Here is a 20,664-nt window from a genome sequence, read left to right on the forward strand (position 1 = left end):
GCAACAGAGTCCAAGAGTCCCAGAGTCCAAGAAGGAGAAGGACTCATCCTGGTTTTCCTGCCTCTGAGTTGCAAGGACCACGTCCAAGGACCGGAGAGAGGCCTCTGGGAGCTCAGGGCAGCCCCAGCTGATGGATATGAGGAAACGGGACCTCCATCCTACAACCACAGGGAACTGGGTTCTGCTAACAACCGAGGAGAGCTTGGAAAGGGATTTCCCCCTGAGCTTCCCCACGACAGCCCAGCAGGTCGATACCTTGATGTCAGCTCGTGAGACCTGAGGCAGAGGTACAGGCTGAGCCGACCTGGCCTTCTGACCACAGACCTGTAGCTGCTCAGTGCTGGCCTCATCCTGCCCTCTGCTGAACTCTCTGAGGCCCAGTGCGGCAGAGTTACGTCCAGCCTCTCCAGCACCACGAGGCCCATTACCTCTGTCTCGTCTCCACGTGCTCCTCTGCCACCCTGTCCTCCAGCTGAACACCATCCCCCCTTTCCTGTACTTGCTCGGTACAACCCCTCGGCCCCTTCACCCTGAATGCACTTGCCCGGCGTCACTTCTTCCCTCGCCTCCTCGGGGACTTTGTTCAAATGTCACTTCTCAGTAAGACGTGCCACAGCCCCCCTCGGGCCACCACTCGTGCTTTACCTCTCTCTACAGTTTAGCACACATATTTTCGCTTATTCATTTCATTTATCATCTGACTTTCCCATTAGACCAACGGTTCTCTATCCCGGGACCAGCTGGCACTGTCTGGAGACATTTTTGAATGTCATGAACAACCGAGGATGCTATGGGCATTGGTGGGTAGAGGCCAGGGATGCTGCTAGACATCCTACGATACACAGGACAGTCCCACAACAAAGAACGATTTGGCCCCAAATGTCCATAGGGCTGAAATGGAGAGCCCCTGTCATAAACTATGAATTCCATGAGGACAGCAACTTCCTAGTCACCACTGTGTGCCAGAGCCCAGGACAGAGGCTGACATGTGCTCTGTGGATGTGTTGGACTGAGTGAACGTGTGAGGATTGTTCCGGAGGATGTGGGAAGTGCTTGCCCATCTATAACTGGCTGGTCACTGGTCATCCATCAATATCTTTCCTTTCCCAAAGTTGGGAAACTGGGAATCACGTTCAAGTTTCCCTTTATCTTCTCCCCACCCCCAGGGTCCACAGGGGCCCCCCCATTGCTGTGCAAGGGGTCCTACCTTGGTCTCCATCCTCCCTCCCAACCAGAAGCTATGGGGGTAGGTGGGATCCCACAGTCCCAGCTGCAGAAAATGGAGCAAAGGAAGCAAAGCAGGTCCTTCCTCTCTGTTCCAAAAAGAAGCATCCTTTCCTCCTCCTTTCTGGCTCACCCGGTTTTCATATTCAAGAATTCAGGAAGGGAGGGAATCGGATGGAAGCCCCTCGCAGGGCGGGGGGCCAGCGCTGGTATTTTGCTCCCTCAGCTTGGGGATCGGCAGGGTCCGAGCAGCCTGCTTTATAGCAGCTGCTTTAACGAAGTGAATGGAGCAGCTGCGGGGTCCTTGCAAACAAAGCCGCGCTCGCTGGGCTGCCTGCTGAGCTGAAAACCGCAGGAAGAGAGAGGAGATTTAAGCGATGGGTCTCAAATGAGGCTTTCTCCCAGAACCTAATGTTCTGGAAAAATCTTCCTAATTAGTCATTAATTGCTACATTATCAGCACCGTGGGCCAAGGATTAAGTGGGTAATTCCCATTATATCTCGAGAGCAAGGCAATGTGTCCAGTCAGCCAGACAGAGCGGCCCTTTGCTTATGTAACTGCAGCAGCCAGCCCTCTGCGAGCTCTGCAGAAACAATGCTCCTTTCCATCTTCCGAAGCAAACTCTGGAGACTTCTGTTTCCCCAGCCCTGTGGAGAAGCATTTCTATCATTTAGGGCTGATCTTCATTTCCTGCTGTTGGGTATACACTTTCTTGAGAACGGATTTTTCCTCTTAAAGACACTTTACTGTTTAAGTCTGTTCTCCGGCTGGGGAACTTCACGTTTCCAACCTCTTGGTCATTCGAGGAGAGCACTGCAGACAATTTTAGCATCGCGAATTGGCTCTGCTAAAGAAGCTTATTTTAAATGAGTATGATTCAGCTCTTAATCATAGCATTTTATTATACTGTCATTACCAAAAAATAAAACCCTAGACTTTATTCTGCACTAAAAAAAAATAATTAAGTCATCTTAAAGTCTGGTCATTCTATATAGGGGAAAACTTTCTATATTTCTGTATTATCCAGACGTTTGACGGCCAAGGGAACTGCAGTACATGGAGAGAGAGAGAGAGGGTCCTGGAATCAGAAGTCTTAGATCTGAGTCCCAGTTCACCCTTGTGCCTAGGGACTCTGTCTATAGAAGAGCGCCCACACTCTCTGATCTGCAGGGACCACAGCGATGGAGCAGCCCCGCCTCCGTGGACAGGGAGGGGATGACCCCTCAGACGGAGAAGCAAAGGAGAACTGAGGTGAGGGAAGGGCAGCTCGCCTGCAGGGTGGGAGCTCGGAAAGAGGCAGTGCCTTCCCTGTCTGCCGTCTGCTGTGTCCTCCAGTGGGAGGCAGGGCCAGGGCGTGCTGGGGATTGGAGAGCACCCGAGGCCTCTTCGGACGGGCGAAGAGAGCCCTTCTCTATCTCTCCCTCCTCCCAGGCCTTTCAGAAGCAGAGACTCCGAGGAGGGGGACAGACGCCCCAGGATCATCGGGAGGAGGAAAGCTGGACACGAGCAAGCCTGGGCTGCATTGGAGATGCACGTGCCACCGGTCGTGCCTGCAGGGCCAGCAAAGGACTCGGTTCATTACGAGCTTGACACTGCTGGGAAAAGACCCTCTTGGACATGGTCTCTCCCCCGTCTTTGTTTTTTTTTCCTGCTCTTCTAACTTGGGGTGTCACTTACACTTAGAATCCCAGCGTCCCCCGCCGGCCAGGTTTATGCCCACTGTTCCGCTTTCCCTTTACACTTAAGGGCCTGGGCATCAGCTCACCCCTCGCAGCGTCTCTGGCGCGTCCTCAGCATGCACCTGGCATGTGACAGACACACCATAAATGTCAGCGAGGTTCTCCTGAGTGATCCAGGAGATGTCCCTTTGCCGATAGCGACAAAAGGTCAGGCGGCCCGCAGGGACACGTATGACAGGGGACTCGGCTCTGGGTGACGCCCCCTCCTTCCTAGGCGGCTGCATCCTGGGCACCTTGCAGGGGGCCTGCCACTCTCTATCAGGCAGCCCTCCGTTTTAGCCCCAAAAGGTTGAAATGTTGAAAATCGGCCAAAGAGCGGATGTGAATATTCCGCCAGTCAGGGTCAGCTAGGATAACAGTTGTTTAAACGGCATGAAAGGGGGCTTCCCTCTCCCGGAAACCCTGGCAGAAGCAATCCAGCTCGGCTGCACCAAGCTCCTGCCACCCTTCCCCTTGGCCACCCCGATGGTTAGGTCCTTGTCTCCCGGTCCAGCGGACGCCTCTGCCGCCACTTCTGTGTTCCGAGCAGCAGGAAGGCTCCACGCGGCACAGCCGGACTCCACAGCTGTCTCCTCATTGGCCAGAATCAGTCACGTGTCTTCACCTAGCTGCAAGGGGGCCATGTGTTCCGCTGAAAATTCTAGTCTTCGGAAGCGATTTGGGAGAAACGTAGCAAAGTCTGCCTCGCATATTATGGTGAGGGTGAGTGGTAGTTCTTTTTCCAGAAAACAATAATACCTCCACTTAGAGTTTCTCTGAGAAGCCCGACCCTAGCCTTAGCCCCACATGTGTCCAGGCAGCACGGTAGGAAGGTGACAAGCAGCCCAAGAGCCAGTCCAGCGGGGATGTTGCCGCGGGTGCCACATCCAGGCCTCCCCCTCCCCAGGGGCCAGTGCTTCTCCGCAGACCTCGGGTGAGGCTGAGACGGCTGGTGGGCAGCCGCCTGCTCTCCGCAGGGACCCACTGCATGCCTCCAGCCAGGCTCGAGCAAAGGGGTCTCCACTCCGCCAGCCATGTGGGGCTTTATCCCCAGTCCCTCGCCTCAGCCAGCCCCTGCTAGCCCCTTACCTTAAACCAGAGTCCCCCGTGGACCCAGTGGGCTCGATACATCTTTGCTGCAGGGCCGTCCTGTGCAGTGTAGGACATTTAGCAGCATCCTGCTTTTTATGGACTAGGTACCAACAGAACCCCCAGTCGTGACAACCCAGACTGTCTCTAGACAGTGCCAAATGTCCCTTAGGGGCAAAAATCACACACTCCCCTCCCCCACTGAGACCATTACCCTAAACCCAGCACCAGCTACTTCTACGCCTCTCGCTGAAGCACCCACGTTTATAAGAGTCAGAAAAGGAGGCAGGCCTGGGACCTCCTCCGTCTGTGGGCAGGGGAGGTGTTTATGGAAGAAGGCACGTAGGATTTCAAACGAAGAGATGGCAAACTGAGAGAGCCTTGAAGACATCATCTGAGACCCTGGATCCAGTGTTATTTTACATTTTTATGTGTTTATTTTTGCTTAAGCCAGTCTGAACTCAGTTTCTGTCACTTATACCCGAAGGAGTCCTGATCATTTCAACAAGTGTCTGGGTAGTATCAGCTCTCTGAAGCCCTAGTAGCTCTGGACCTAAATGGTCTTAGTTTTATTTAGTTTCTATTGAGTAACATGCTTTTTAATCCAATACTTGCCTTTCCTCAGCACAAAAGCAGAGAAAGAGAACCAAATGCGGGCCTTATTTTTAACTGGAATCTTGAGACATATTTTGTCTTCTGTGGCGGAAAATGCCCCACTGATCCGAGCACGGCGGATGAGCTTTGGGGAACATCTTTCCGAGAGCCAGTGCCCTGTGCTTGCTCTGAACCCCGTGGCAGCCTCATCCACACCAGGGATCAGGCACAGAATGTATCACTCATTTAATTTTCTTTGCTCCAGAGAAAGCATCTAGATTGTAAAGCCCTGGGTGACTTTTGTGTTTTCAACTTCTTTGCAAGACTAGACTCAACACTGTTGGAAAGAACACAGGTAACAGATATGTGAGATTGTTCTTTGATATTAACAACATATTGTTAAACAGGATTATCCGTATAAAACCTCCCAAGTAGAAGACACTGTCCTTATAAGTTTCATACACCATGGAATTATTTTTAAGCTACGGAATAATAGTATTATATTTATTATGAAAATTTGCTGAATATGGAACGGTTCAAGTTAGAGCAAAGAAAACTCAGTGCAAATGATCAAAAGCTTAGATACAATCGAAGAACAACATTTACCTTTGTAATTTAAATAATATCAGCAGCTTTTAATCAGCCCATTTGTGTCCCAGAAATGCAGCATGACTCAGAAGATTATCATGCTTAGGGGCTCAGAAACATTTCTTTCCACCTTTGGTTTTCTTTGAAACACTCAAGTACAATCTCAAGGCTGTCACCCAGTGTTTTAGCTTTTCTGTTTTTATTAAAGAGTGGGGATGTTTTGTCCAGACACCACTCTCATTTCTGATCCGGGTAACCGCAGGAGTGGATCAGCCAAAGTCAAAGCCTTGGTTAATGAAAAACTTTATTAGGAGGGAAAAAAATCGAAGTAATCTAGACTCCACCTTGGAGCGTGCACAAATACAGACTGTTCACTGTATGTGTTGACAGTGGTTTTACAAAAGAGCTTTTTAAACATATCCTATTAAAACTTAATTGCTACTTGTATCATTTACTCAGATAACACATGAAAGGCCTGGGGTCCGTCCACCGTGGAAGCAGTTGTTTTATTACGGGGCTGACGTGCTACACGATGTCCCCTGCCCTCTCGGTTTATGGGACGGTTGAGCACAAGTGCTGGTGGGTGTTGTCTTCACGTGACTATAATGCAGCCCTTAAAGACTGTCCAGAAACATCAACTCGTTAAATATCTCTAGATGTAAGTCTGAGTGCCTATATTTTTCGATTTCCTGGGTCATGTTTGTTTAAGAAAAACCCAACTGAGCATCTTTAGGTCCAAAAGTTGAAATTTCAACTCTGAATATGGGGTGAAATGGGAAACTTTCATCAGGATTGAGACTTAGACCCAGTGCAACTCCAAAAAGTCCCTAAGAATCACAGACGTTAGACTGAGACTGAATAGATCTCCATGGACTGATTGCTGCCTGCGTGGGCCTGTGCTAGGTGCAGCATCCATTGCTAAAATCAGCTAGATTCTATGAGGTTGGTTATTTTTGTCTCCTTTTTGCCGTGGGGGCACGGCGGGTCCGGGAGCCTTGCCTGGGAATGGAGTCAGGTGGCTGAGCCTCAGGCCTTTGAACGGTCCTTGCCAGCAGCAGACAGTCACCTGCCGGTCCTGTGACAATGCAGGTTCTGATTCAGATGGGGGCTCGGGGGCTGGGCTGAGATTCTGCATTTCATTTTTTTTTTTTTGCGGTACGCGGGCCTCTCACTGTTGTGGCCTCTCCTGCTGCGGAGCACAGGCTCCGGACGCGCAGGCTCAGCGGCCACGGCTTACGGGCCCAGCCGCTCCGCGGCACGTGGGATCTTCCCGGACCGGTGCACGAACCCGCGTCCCCTGCATCGGCAGGCGGACTCTCAACCACTGCGCCACCAGGGAAGCCCGGGAGATTCTGCATTTCTAACAAGCTTGAAGGCCATGCCTATACTTCTGGTACTCGGACAGCACTTTGAAGAAAAAAATCACACCTGTCCAGCTAGTGAGGATTTGGCCACGCCCTCCTGTCTTCAGATTTCCCATTGGAACGTAAGCTTCAGGACGCCTCAAAGCTCCTGTGGCCAAAATTCCTCAGAAGACACCCAAGCAGCCACCCTTGCCATTTTCATCTGCCAAATGAGGACAGAGCACTCTTTTAGGTCAATTCAGACCTTCTCAGCATAGCCCAATGCAGACAAAGGACCCGTCACCAATTCCCACAGGAATTATGGAATTTTCAGTCTGGCAAAGACAGCAGAGAAATGAGCTTACCTTTCACCATTTGAAAAAAATATATCATGATCAGGCTTTTCTTCAATGAAACTCTGCATGGATTCTTAGGGCATAAAACACTCAAAGCAGAGCTGTGATTGTGGAAGAGGAAAGAGGCTCAGGCCAGGTAAAACCCCTCTCCCACCTGTGAAGGCAGCCCAGGCCCCTCCATGGAATTTTTCAGGCTCCAGAGGAAAGTTGGAAATGCTCGGATTTAGTACAATGTACCATTTTTTCCCTTCTTCAGTATCACTGAGGTGAAGTTCATTTTAAAACAACCATTTTAAAGTAAACAATTCCGTGACATTTAGTGCATTCACAATGGGGTGCATAGATCTAGTTCCAAAGCGTGGTCAGCCCTGAGAAGATGACCCCGCCCCCATCAAGCAGCCACTCCTCCCCTCCCCCTCCCCCCAGCCCCTGGCAGCCACCAACTTGCTCTGTGTTCCTATGCATTTACCCAGTCTGGATATTCCAGACAAGTGCAGTCATACACTATGTGGTCCTTTGTGTCTGTGCTTCTCACTTCACATAATTCTCTCAAGGTTCACCTACACGGGAGCATGCATCAGAACTTCGCTGGTTCTCATAACCGAGTAATATTCCATTGTCTGGGAGACCCCGTTTTGTTTGCACATCTGACCACTGATGGGCATTTGGGTTGTTTCCACCTTTTCGATGTTGTGAATCACTGCCGCTGTGCAGCCTCACGTGTCAGTATTCGAGTTCCCGTTTTTAATTATTTGGAGCGAAGGCAGACCTCGTTTTCCTGTGCTTCTCAGATATTGCATTTTTTACAGATTGAAGGTGTGTAGCAACCCTGCATTGAGCAAGTCTATCGGCGCCATTTTTTCAACAGCATTTGCTCACTTCGTGTCTCTGTGTCACATTTCCAGTAAGTGCGGCCTTATTGCAAACTTTTCTCATCGTGGCGATCCGTAGTCAGCCGTCTTTCATGTGACTGTTACGTGAAGATAACGAGTCACTGAAGGCTCAGAGGATGTTGACCGATTTTAGAATTAAGTATTTTCTAATTAAGGCATGGACACTTTTTTAGACAAAATGCTATTGCACACTTCACAGACTATAGTACAGTGTAAATATAACCTTTCTATGCACTGGGAAACCAACAAGTCTGTGTCATTCACTTTATTGTGATATTTGCTTTATTGCAACGGTCTGGAACCAGACCCACAATATCTCTGAGGTGGGCCTCTATACACCTCAGCGCACCAGTTTGGGAGATGAAGAACCAGGCCACAAAAGATTGGGCGACTGGCCCAAGCTCGCTCAGCTAGTTCAGGGTCAAGTTGGGACCGGAAACCAGGTCCCAAAGGTCTGGTCCGGCCCCACAGCCCCCAGCCCCCTCATTTCTCATCCCCATGCTGGTTTCCTCCCTTTCCAAACCTTTGCACCTTCAGATCTCAGCTGGCCACCCTCCTTCCCCAGGAGCCTTACCTGATCAAGCCACTGTCCCTCTAGTGTTCTCCTTCCTCTGACTGCCACAATTTTATAAGAATCACCCTAATCCCACATGGAGAGCTGCGTCATGGTGTCCGGCTGATTCGACTGTAAGATTTTGGAGGACAGGAGCTTAATCATGCGTCACCAGCCTGGTGACGTCCGGTCTGTGGGTGTCCATTCTGGGGCCAAAAACCCTGCAGGTGGATATGGTGACCATGCAGCCTGTCATCAGCCCCAGCCGGGGCAGCCGCTCTGGCTTCCGTCCCCCTCTAAACAGTGCGCCGTTTCGCCTGCCGGTTATGACACGGCAGCAGAGCCACCACGGATGTGCAGAGACATACAAGTCCTATCGGCCCCACGGTGTCCACTTTTATCCATTAACCATGTGGACAGAGTCCTGGCCGGGAGGGCAGCCTGGGAGGGAATGGACACTCCTCCTCCCACCTTTGAACAAAAAATGACCAGCGGATGCCACGTGGACTCAACCGACGACCTCTCCACTGGCAAACCTGGATCCCAGTTGCAACACTTGATCTTCTATCGAAATGTTTATTAAGGAAGTGCTTTAGGGTCTTTGGAAAGACGCCAATAGAAAACACGAAATTTTTAAAGTCCATTCCAGAGACTTCCATTCCCCAGTTAGGCCCTCACTAGAACCATCGAAGGATCAGCAAAGCCAAGAAAGACCCCAAAAGTTCAATTTTTGAAAAATGGCAAACCTGGAAAACCTAAACCTCCCCAGCTTTTTTTACTTTCCCACATTTATAGATTTAGAAAAAAATGCTACCTTTCAGTCTCAAAACTTTTGGAAAAAGTAATGGTCCACTATCTTTCAGGTCAAATAAAGGAGACAAATATATCCATCACACAGAACAAATCTCTCCCTCTCTAATATGAAATAAAGAGAAGTTTGCATTCTTTTCAGCACAAAAATAGATGCTTTGTTCAAAAAATATATGCTGAAACATCAGTAATTAAAAACGTATGTCCCCAAGGCAAGAGATCTCTGTGTGCTCTGATTGGAAGGGACCAGTATCGTCCTGGTTACTGAACCTTTGTTATCAATTTAATGTTCCCAAGAATGCCCAAAGCAGGCACTATAATCTCTGCTTAAAGGTGAGGAAACCCAGTGCTTGGGGAAAGTTAAGTCACCAATGCTAACCTCACATATGAATAGTCAGGGGACCAGGCTAGAAGCGTAAGGCCCTGCTTTTCCCAGCACGCTGGAAAGGAGTTGATAAAACATGGACCACCTTGCTGGAGAATCTGCACAGGAGCCACCAGCTCTGTCGCAGCACCTCCCCTGGGTCTGCCCTCTGCACGTCCTCAGGTCTCCCGCACCCTGGAGAGGCACAAGGCTTCTCAAGCTCTCCACCCACCCAGCAAGCCCCGCGGTCCAAACGACCAGGTGCCCACAGGTGTTGTGTACACAAGACTCCTGTAAGAGGACACCTGTGTCTATCCAACTGCCTCCCAGCACCAGCTCACCCACTGGGCGTGAAAAGGAGGAAAAGTACTAAGCCACTCACTGGGTAAATAGTCATTGTTTATTCTCATGCTGAAAAAACACCCTTCTGGAGGAATAAATGCAAGAATGGAAAGATGGAGAGAAAAGGGGAGGGGGCGTGAGCAGATAGGCCTGGGTGTGGAGCCTGCTTCTCAGCTTGTGTGGACAAGCGACCCCCCCCCCCAAGTAGCCTCGGTTTTCCTCTCTGTGAATGGGGGTAACAATCAAACCTCATTGCTATAAAAATGAGGTTTGCCCACAGTAGCTGAATGGTGGAAGCAGCCCAAGTGTCCGTCGACAGATGAATGGATAAGCAAAACACGGCATATAGAGAATTCAACCTTAAAAGGAAGGAAATCCTGAAACAGGCTCCAGCGTGGAGGAGGCTTGAGGACATTCTGCTCAGTGAAATAAGCCAGCCACTAAAAGACAAATACCGTGTGATTCCACCTCAATGAAACATCAAATTCAGAGGCACAGAAAATAGGATGCCGGCTGCCAGGGGCTGGGGAAGGAGGGACCGTGTTTAATGGGTATAGATTTTCAGTTTCACAAGATGAAAATGTTCTGGATGTGGATACTGGTGCTCAATGCACAGCAATGTGAGTGTACTCAATGCCACTGAAACGTGCATTTACCCTGGTGGCGCAGGGGTTGAGAGTCCGCCTGCCGATGCAGGGGACGCGGGTTCGTGCCCCGGTCTGGGAAGATCCCACGTGCGGCGGAGCGGCTGGGCCCGTGAGCCGTGGCCGCTGCGCCTGCGCGTCCGGAGCCTGTGCTCCGCGACGGGAGAGGCCACAGCAGTGAGAGGCCCGCGTACCGCAAAAAAAAAAAAAAAGGTTAAGATGGGACAATTTACGTTATGTGTATTTTACCTCAATTTAAAACTACTACTAACACAACATCTTAAATCAACTATACTCCAATAAAATTTTTTAAAAATAAAACTAATGCTAATAATAGGTAATAATGTGTTTGCCCTAATTCTATCTTTGTTGCTAAGAAGAGAGGAAAGCCATCCTGCCTCGTGGACCCCAATTCACTGAGTCTGCTGCTCTCGATCTCGGCTGCATCTAGAATCCACCCAATGGGTAGATGGGAGGCAGGATTAAAAGCACTCACGTCAGAACTGCCCTGACGGTCCAGTGGTTAAGACTTCGCCTTCCAATGCAGGGGGTGCGGGTTCGATCCCTGGTCCGGGAGCTTAGATCCCACATGCCTTGCAGCCAAAAAACCAAAACAGAAAACAGAAGCAATATTGTAACAAATGCAGTAAAGACTTAAAAAAAAAAAAAAAAAAGGTCCACATCAAACGAATTAAACAACAACAACAACAACATCCAGAGCCTGCCCCAACAAATCAAATCAGGATCCCTTGGATGGGTTTTCCTAGAGGCTGTATTGTGTGCTCGACTGATTGGCAGCAAATTAGGTGAGAGCTCAGCTCAACCAGCAACTGTAGGCCCAAGGCTCACTCGCCACCCTGGTGCGAGCGCCAGGGACTCTTTGGGGGCATGCAGGCGTCTATGCGCATTGAATCAGTTTTTACTCAGTTCGGCCTAAGACACATTTCTTGCCTCCAGACAGGGCTGGCGTCATGGCCACAGCACCCTGTCCCCAGGGGGGCCACTCCTGTTTTCATGCTCTGCAGTCACCATCTTGAAATGCTGAGCTGTTCTGAACGTGGGGCCCCTTTTTCCTTTTGCTTTGGGTCTTCCTCACTGTGTGTCCAGTGCTGCCTGCAAGGCCAGATCCTGTTCTAGGCCTGCCCAGAGAAGTTAGAGCTCAAAGCTCTGACTCTAACTGGCTCTAACTCCCTACTCTAACGAGTAGGGAGGCCACCGTCCGTAGAAGGAAAGGCCAGCCCTGCCAGGACCTCCTGTCCACCAACAACAACTGACCGTGTGAGCCGGGGAGCCGGGCACAGAGCTGCCTGCGGAGGAGGGAGGGAAGCCGCCCTGGCCATGGAATCATCCTGAATAAGCTCATGGCTAATAATAAGTAACAAATACAGGGAACAGTGACATAAAACATGGCTGTACTTTAGGCTGTAGAGCAAGGCTAGCTGTATATAGAACAGGCATCCAAGAAGTGGAGGGTCCCAGAGCTCTGAGCTCTGGGCGTGGCCCTATGCTAATTCTGCTTCTGGCTTTCACTGGACATCCAGCAGCTGAAGCACTGACCCCGCAGCTCCTGCAGCTTCCATGGCCAGAAGCTCGACCAGCAGTAGCCAGCATTCACTGAAGGCTTCCTTCATTCCAGGACAGTGCTGCGTGTTTTAAATAAATTCTTGCAGTTAGTTTCAGTCATGGCTCCATGAGTTGGCTATGAACTGACCCATTTTACAGATGAGGAAATGGAGGATCAGAGAAGCTAAGGAACTTTCCCAAGGTCATGTAGCCAGTCAGCAGGTGATCGAATGTGAACTTGGGTCTTCGGCTTCGGAGTCTGTAACTTTGTCATTCACTCTAATACACTCTATGGTTGTTTTGAACCATAAACAATTGACATACGGCCACACACTGTCAATGTCCTAAGGCAATGTGTGACCCAGCGCAAACTGCGCCCATCCACAGGGGCTGTAGAAGGTCAGTAGACCCACAAATAAATCTAGACCATTCTCCTTCCTGCAAATCCTTGTGCTGGGCGAACAGCTCTCTTAAGGAGAGAAATGAGAAGAAAAAAGAACAAAAGGGTGGTAGCTCTGTAAGAACAGCACGTGTGGGCCTGTTGAATGAAAGCTCCTGCCTTTTTCCCTCAGCGGCTTGCTTAACAAGTCAGGTGGCCAGTTTGTTAGAAGCACCTTTTTAAAAGAAAGGTGAGCGTGGACAGCTGCTCTCCAGATAATTCAACTGAGCAGGGCTATTGCTATTAAAGCCACACCATGGACAATGCCGCTTTTCTCAGGAATCAGTTTGGGGGCAGGGTCAACTGACAGTGTGTAATCTCAGATAATAGATCATAAACATTCTGTTCTGGAGCTTCTAAGTTAAGGCTTGGCACCTGCTGGAGGGCTCCAGCGTTAGCACCGGGCCTGCAGATGGCTTTGTCTACCAGCCATCCCTGGCTTTCCCCAGTAAAATCCCACTCTCGACTTTGCCACCTGCTTCTCCCTCTTTCTTGGAGGAAATCTACCGCCTCCTTCAACCAGAGCATGGAAAAGTACGTGGTCAGTGCCACACGCAGGGCTATAGAAGCACACATATCCCACGGTGATTTCACACCATCCAGCCTTTCATCATTTAAAAAAAAAAAAAGTCTGTGGGCAAGGAGGCAGGAAGAATCGTGAGCCCCGAAGCTGATGACTCATTTCGGAGAGAACTGGCAAAGCCATTTCTGAACAGGTGGGCTGACGGGACACTGGCCAACGCCGCTCTGCGTTCACTCCTGCAGGCTCACGTTCATTCATTCAGCCCGCATGACCGAGCACTCACTGAGCCCCAGGGTGGGTTGAGGGCACTGGGGGCGTAGCAGCAGCCCAAGAAGTAAAGCCCCAAACTCGCTCTTCCCTGAGAGCTTCCGCTCGATGGGGGTCCGAGGGGCAACTGTTAGGAAAGCCCTATCACGTGGTGATGAGCTATGGGATAAAGAAAGCTGGGGAGAAGGGCCTGGGGTAGGGGCTGCAACCGCGATTAGGGGCAGCCTCGGGGAAAGGCGGCAAAGCGCTAAAGGAAGTGCAGAGGAGACACGAGGTTGTCTGGCGACAGCGGTCCCCGCAGACGGAGGGGGCGGAGTGGCTGGAGCTGGGCGAACAGGCCGGCAGCAGGGAGGGGAGGGGGTCCGCGGAGGGCCTGGAGGCCTCCACGCGTGGCGTGGGGGCCGCTGCTCTGTGCAGAGGAAGCACGGGCTTCCTTTCTGGCAGGCTCGCTCCAGCTGCCGGCTGGAGCTGGCTGAGGAGTGGCCAGCTGGGAGGAGGAGAGAGAGGAAGGCGGTACAGAGATGGGGTGCAGGGGCGTGGAGAGGAGAGCAGGGTCTCGCTGGGTGCGGACGGGATGTGATGGAGAGAGACGCGGTAGCGACCCCTCCGGACTGTGCGTTCCTCTCCGCGCCCCTGGACGGCGTCCCGACCGCGGAGTCTCAGCAGGAAGTCTTTCCGGGGTGGCCCGCGGGTGGCAGGGTCCCCATCTGTGTCTGTGGCCTGTGGTGACCGGCGGCCAGAGCTTTGGCAATGCGCTTCCCGGCAGCCCCGGGATTAGGTCATGATCTCTGTTTACCAACAGGAAAGCACGCTTGGATGGGGGATTCAGCTTGCTGGAAATGGAGCCCCGGTCGCGCTTTTTGCCCCGTGAGGCCACGCGGAGCCCGGGGACAAGAGCCGGATCCAGACCACTACTTGTAACCCGATTCTTGTTTGCACTAAAGACGGGCTGGTTTTTAAGATCGTGACTAGAAATGAGTAAACGCTAAGTTCGTGCAGGGCTTAGCAAAATAAAATAGAAATAGTTCACGTGGAGAAAAATGTTTCCGTCCTCATCCTTCCAGGCTTGCAAGTATTTCTTTTTTTTTTTTTTTTTTTTTTGCGGTACGCGGGCCTCTCACTGCCGTGGCCTCTCCCGTCGCGGAGCACAGGCTCCGGACGCGCAGGCTCAGCGGCCACGGCTCACGGGCCCAGCCGCTCCGCGGCACGTGGGATCCTCCCGGACCAGGACACGAACCCGCGTCCCCCGCATCGGCAGGCGGATTCTCAACCACTGCGCCACCAGGGAAGCCCCAGGTATTTCTTTTTAACAAGCAATGTATTGATCGCCTGAGATGAAGAACCAATCGAGCTCAAACCCCAAATGCGAACTAATTCAAAGCACACATCTTAGCAGGTGCTACTTGAGTTAACCTGGTGGGTGATAATTAACCTAGTCCTTGAACTGGTTTCCAATTAACAGAACACAATTCCATGTCATGTTTCTGAAGATGCTGCTCTTCCTCCCTGGAGGTCTTGCAGGCGTGACTCATATTAATATGAGGTTGAGAAGTTTGCTGAGTAAGACCTAGTAAAATACCTGGGATGCTCTGAGTTGTCCTGTGAAGGGGGGCGGAGACGTTAACCATAGCTGCCCGGAGCCAGGCAGTGGGAGTGGCTGGAGCGAACGGTGGACCCCGAAGCTATCTCTACGTCCTAACCCTCAGACTTTGTAAACGTGACCTTATTTGGAAAGGAGAGCTTTGCAGATGTGATTAAGTTCAGGATATCAAAATGAGATCATCCTAGATTGGGGGTGGGTCCCAAATCCAGCACCAGGTGTCCTTACAAGAGACGGAAGACACAGATGGAGGCAGAGAGAGACTGGAGTGATGCGGCCACGGGCCAAGGGATGCCTGGAGCCACTAGTAGCCAAAGGAGTCGACGAAGGATTCTCCCGAGAGGGGACATCACCCTGCTGACACTTTGATCTCAGACTCTGGCCTCTGAAACTGAAAGAGCATAAATTTCTGTTGCTTTAAGCCACAAGTTTGTGGTGCTTTGTCACAGCACCACTAGGAAACGGATACAGTTTCCAGAAGGGAACACAGCCCTTCCAGTGCCTTGATCTTGGACTTGCGAGGCCCCGAGCAGAGGACCAGCTTCGTCACGGCGGGCCTCAGCTTCTACCTGCAGAACTGGGGGGTAGTAAGTGGGCGTTATTTTAAGCCACTAGATCTGCAGTCATTTGTTACAGCAGCAACAAGACACTCACGTGGTAGGATGTCATGTGAGTGACCAGCGGGGCACTGGCTTCACTGGAGGGCCAGGGAGTTGTCACCCTCCTTGAATGGGTGGCTTCAGGCTGAGGATAAAGCTGCGGGTCTTGCAGAAAGTCGCACGTGGGGGTCTCGGGGACCCGCGGGCACTGCGCACAGAACTGACAGCCTCCGTTTCCATTTATAGTCACAATCCCAGGGCAGGAGAAGCTGCCTAAGTCCCGAAGAGCAGAGAACAGGGAACTCAAAGGTCTGGGGTGAGACGGCAGCCTCGACGGATACTGAAGGCAGCCGTGTCCTGAGAGGCTCTGCAAACTGTCTCGCCGGCCCAGGGGTCGAAGGCGTTTGGGCCACGGCGTTTTACGTGGTACTTATGGTGACAGCCCAGGAAGCCCAGTGACTGACAGCTCCTGATGTAACCCCAACATTTCTGAGGTGAAGTCAACCGTGGGCAATGGCGCTTTCCTGCGGGATCCCGCCTCCCTGGAGACTTTCTGGGCGAGTAAAAGGCAGGATGCTGGCTTTGAAGTTTCTCAGCAGCAACTAACGGCCCAAGAAAACCATACTGCTCCAGATTCCTTCCAAATGAAATTCAAGTCTGCCCGAACGCCCGTTCCAAAGCATGTTATTTAGACTCCGGTGGCATTAAGCGAACTGGCAGCTCTCGCAATGCTTTGGTAGCTGGCTGGAGCTGTGTGTTTCGTGGCCGCCATCACACGAATCCACAGCATTTGCATAAACTGCTTCCTAGAAGCTTCCCCCGGAGCCAGGTCCATGGACCCCCGAGGGGACCCCATCGCCCAGTCAGTGAGGTCTTGTCAATATTCTAAATAAGTCGGGGGGGGGGTTAAATTTATTGTATTGAAGTATAGTTGATTTACAATGCTGTGTTAATTTCTGCTGTACAGCAAAGTGATTCACCTATGCATATACATGTACTCTTTTCCATATTCTTTTCCATTATGGTTTATCACAAGATATTGAATATAGTTCCCTGTGCTCTACAGTAGGATCTTGTTGTTTATCCATAAAATATATAATAGTTTGCATCTGCAAATCCCAAACTCCATGTTGGGTTTTTTTTTATTTTTTGGCTTTTGGGGGGGTTTTTGCGGTACGCGGGCCTCTCACTGTCGTGGCCTCTCCCTTTGCGGAGCACAGGCTCCGGACGCGCAGCCTCAGCGGCCGTGGCACACGGGCCCAGCCGCTCCGCGGCACGTGGGATCCTCCCGGACCGGGGCACGAACCCGCGTCCCCTGCATCGGCAGGCGGACTCTCAACCCCTGCGCCACCAGGGAAGCCCTTTGTTGGGTTTTTTAAAATATGCTTGAGTAACATCTTTTTCTAAAACCAAACAGATCACTACATAAATTGCAAAATCTTCGTGATATCGTTCCAGCCACAACGAGGCATTCTTGGTGATGGTTAAACTCATATATTAGCAGTGTTATTCTGTCCTGAGGAATTGATCCAAGAGAGGGGTCAGGTCCAAGCTAAGGTTTTTCTCCTGCTGTGATGTGAGAACTTTTTCCATCATCTTTGACTTTCCCCTGCTCGCCCTCCTTCCCTAGGTCTCCATCAGTATGCACGTAGAGAACGCGGGTTGGAGTTTGGCTGCAATCACAGCCCCTGAGACCTGAGGGCCTGGTGGGTATTTGTCTGCTGAGCACAGCCGGAGTGAGCTTTTTCAGAAGGAGCAGGAAGGGAGTTTGCAAAGCCAAAGAGAATTTAACTTGGGTGTGTGATTGACAGTGGCTAGTCTAACACCTGCTACTGCTTCCACAGTTATATCTGTTTGTCCAGAGAAACAGTCACAACAAATCAAGCAGCCGCATCCCTGGTGCTTCTCTGACTCTGTCTCTGGTAGGGGAGCCTGCAGTGGACTTCAGTGCCCCCGACCCCTTACCCCACCCTCACCCCTGACCCCCTTGCCGAACTCTTCTCATCGGCCAATGTAACTCATGCTTGTAAGAGACATGTGGACCCCTGAAATATCCCTTAGATTCACTGTGGTATTTCTTGGTGGGGGTTAGTTATATGATCTTTCTTCTCTCCACCTTGATTAGTTTCCTAATGCAGCTGTAACAAACAACTACAAATGTAGCGGCTTAAAACAAGCCAAATTTATTAACTTATAGAGGTCAGAAACTCAAAAATTCATTTCACTGGGCTAAAACCAAGGTGCTGGCAAGAGCTGGTTTCTTCTTGAGGCTTTAGGGGTGAGTCCTCTTTGCCTTCTTCAACTTCGAAAGGCCACTGCACTTCTAGCCCCTTCCTCCAACGTCAAGGTCAGCAGCAAGACCAGAGGTTCCTCCAAGCTCTGTCTCTTTGCTTCCATGGCCCCATCACCTTTTGCTAATTCTTACCTGGCTGCCTCACTGTCATAAGGACCCTTGTGATCGCATCAGGCCCAGACAAATAATCCAGAATCCTCTCCCCATCTCAACATCTTTCACTTATTCACATCTGCAAAGTCTCTTCTGCCATGAAAGGTGACACATTCACAGTCCTTGGCGATTGGGAATCCACGTCCCCCAAACGAGCCAGGGTCCCAGCCGCAGCACATGGGGCCTCGCATGTCAGGGGGGCACTAGGAGGGAGGAAGCAGCAGCTGTGGTCTCCTGGTCTGGCATCCCAGGACGACAGCACTTACGGCCCAGCTCTCCGGAAAATCCACACACCGCCACCACCCTATAAATGTCCTTTCTCCTGGCCAGCTCAGTGTACTGATCTGGTGTTAAGAAAATGTGGTCACTAGAAACCCTGCGCTGTGGATGTCATCCCAGGAAACAAATGCCCACTAGAAAGCTCTATGACACCTGCAGATGCCACCCGCCACATCCGCATTCTCTAACCCACATCCGTGTGGGCTGTAAGCTAATGCTCTGCATATCTGGGCAGCTGTCAATAAATCTTATTCTAAATCCATCCCTTCTCTCTGGCCACCGCTCCCCCTGGTCCAAGCTGCCATAGTCTCTCCCCAGGACAATGGCAGCAGTCCCTCAAGCCGTCCTTTCACTTCCCCACAGGGCCCTGTATGCCACCGCCCCACGCAGCAGCCAGAGTGTGTCCCCCAAATGCACATCCATCATGTCATGTGTTGCTTAGAAACTCCCAGTGGCCTCTCCCCGCACATAGCGTGAAAGTCAGTGGCTTCAAGCGGCCTCAGAGGCCCGTGACCCGGTCAATCCCGTCCCACGCCGCCCCCTAACTCAACCCCTGCAGCCCCAAGGTTTCCCTCTGTCCCTCAAATAACACTCACTCCTGCATTAGACCTTCGGTCCCAGTGGTTCCCTCTGAGATGAGTCTATACCCGCCAACAGCTGCCCCTTGGCCTGTGGTAGAGCATAGACCTTCCCCATCTGCAGTCCGTCGGGCTCTGAGGTCTTCTTCCTACAGAAGCTGAGTGCTGGGGGCACCACTGTGACCCCCAAAGTCATATGTGGAAGTCCTGACCCCGAGAACCGCAGAATGTGACCTTGTTGGGGAATAATATCCTTACAGATGTAGTCAGTTAAGGTGAAGTCATGAAGGTGGGTCTTAATCCAACAGGACAAGCGGCCTTATACAGAGGGAAATTTGGACACAGACACAGGAACACAAGGGACAGCATGATGTGAAGATGAAGGCAGAGAAGGTGTGCTGCCAGCAAACCCTTGGAAGCTGGGCGGGGGCGGGGGGGGGGGCAGTGAGCCTGGAACACATCCCCCCTCACAGCCCTAGGGAGCGCCCCACCCCGCTGACACCCTGGTCTCAGACGTCCAGCCGCGGGTATCGGGTATCGTGAGGCAACACCTATCTATGGTTCAAGCCGCCCAGTGGGCGGTGCTTCTTCACAACGGCCCTGGGAGCGCTGCAGTGGGAAGCCAGCCACCGCCTTTCCCCACCCCCAGGGCTGGGATTCCGAGCTCTCGCAGGAGATGGGGAGGGGGAGGGGCGGACTGGAGCTGCCCTGCAGGACGGTGATGGCGACGCGGAGACCGGAGGGGGAGTCCTGCCCAGCCTCCAAGGCCTCTCTGTGGGGGCCGCGGCCAGACCCAGCTTTGTGGGCCTCCAGGGGCACTTCCAGGAGCTTCCCGATCCCTGGATCCAGCCTCGACAACTTCCTGAGCCAGGCTCCCCTCACCGGCTGCTGGGGCCCCACTTTCCCGATAGCGGCAGTAGGTGCAGCTCCTGGCAGGCCATGTGGGTGGCCCAGGGCCTTCAAAGCGTTCTGAAAGCACCTAATTCCCCGCATTAAATCCCCTTCTGCTTAACATGACCAGAATGGCTGCCTTTCTGAAACTGAACCAACCCACAGCCTGCACTTAGACTCAAGTGCCACCCTCCTTAAAGACTCAACCCCAGTCTTGCTCAGCCTGCTTTTGGGTTGCCCTCGCTGACGTCTCACGAGTCGTGCTTACGTGTCTATTGTCTGAATGGAGGAAACACGGACCTTGCCTGTCTCGCCGTCCCATGTCCCCTCGCCTAGCACGGGGCTCGGCTCCCTGGGGCGCTCCCTGGGTATTTAGGGAAGAAGCGGGGGAGGGTAGCAGAAGATGCCACCCCTGAAGGCATCTCTTTGGCAGAGGATTATTTTGAGCCGGTTATTTTTGAGAAACTACAGATAGAGGAAAAGCTCTGAAAACGGAGTAGAGGTTATCCTTGTGCAAGGAAAATTTACATGCACAAAGGAAATCTCCATTTACAAGGGTGCCCCTCTCTTCACCTGGAAGAGAAGGCCGATTCACTTTGCTGTACACCTGAAACTAACACAATATTGTAAATCAACTCGACTGCAATAGGAATTTAAATAAATAAATGGATAAATCCATTCATGCAATATTGGGAGGAGCTATGTATAGTACTGATAATAATAAAAGTTATCAACTTAAATCAATAATAAGTAAATTACAAGAACTCCTGTAAATGGAGAAGGCCCCGACGTAAACCTGCAGAACAAGCTGACCTTGTAGGACACTTTTCCCATCGCCTCCTGTAACCGGCCTCCCTCTCCCCGACGGCATCTTTCTTGATAGCTGAAGATGGTTGAGACGGTGGCGGCTTGGGCCATCCCGGGGAGTTTACTCGTTTTCCTTGGTGTCTCCCGTGTGCA

The sequence above is a fragment of the Kogia breviceps genome, chromosome 5 (genome assembly GCF_026419965.1).
Source record: "Kogia breviceps isolate mKogBre1 chromosome 5, mKogBre1 haplotype 1, whole genome shotgun sequence".
Classification (NCBI taxonomy): domain Eukaryota; kingdom Metazoa; phylum Chordata; class Mammalia; order Artiodactyla; family Physeteridae; genus Kogia; species Kogia breviceps.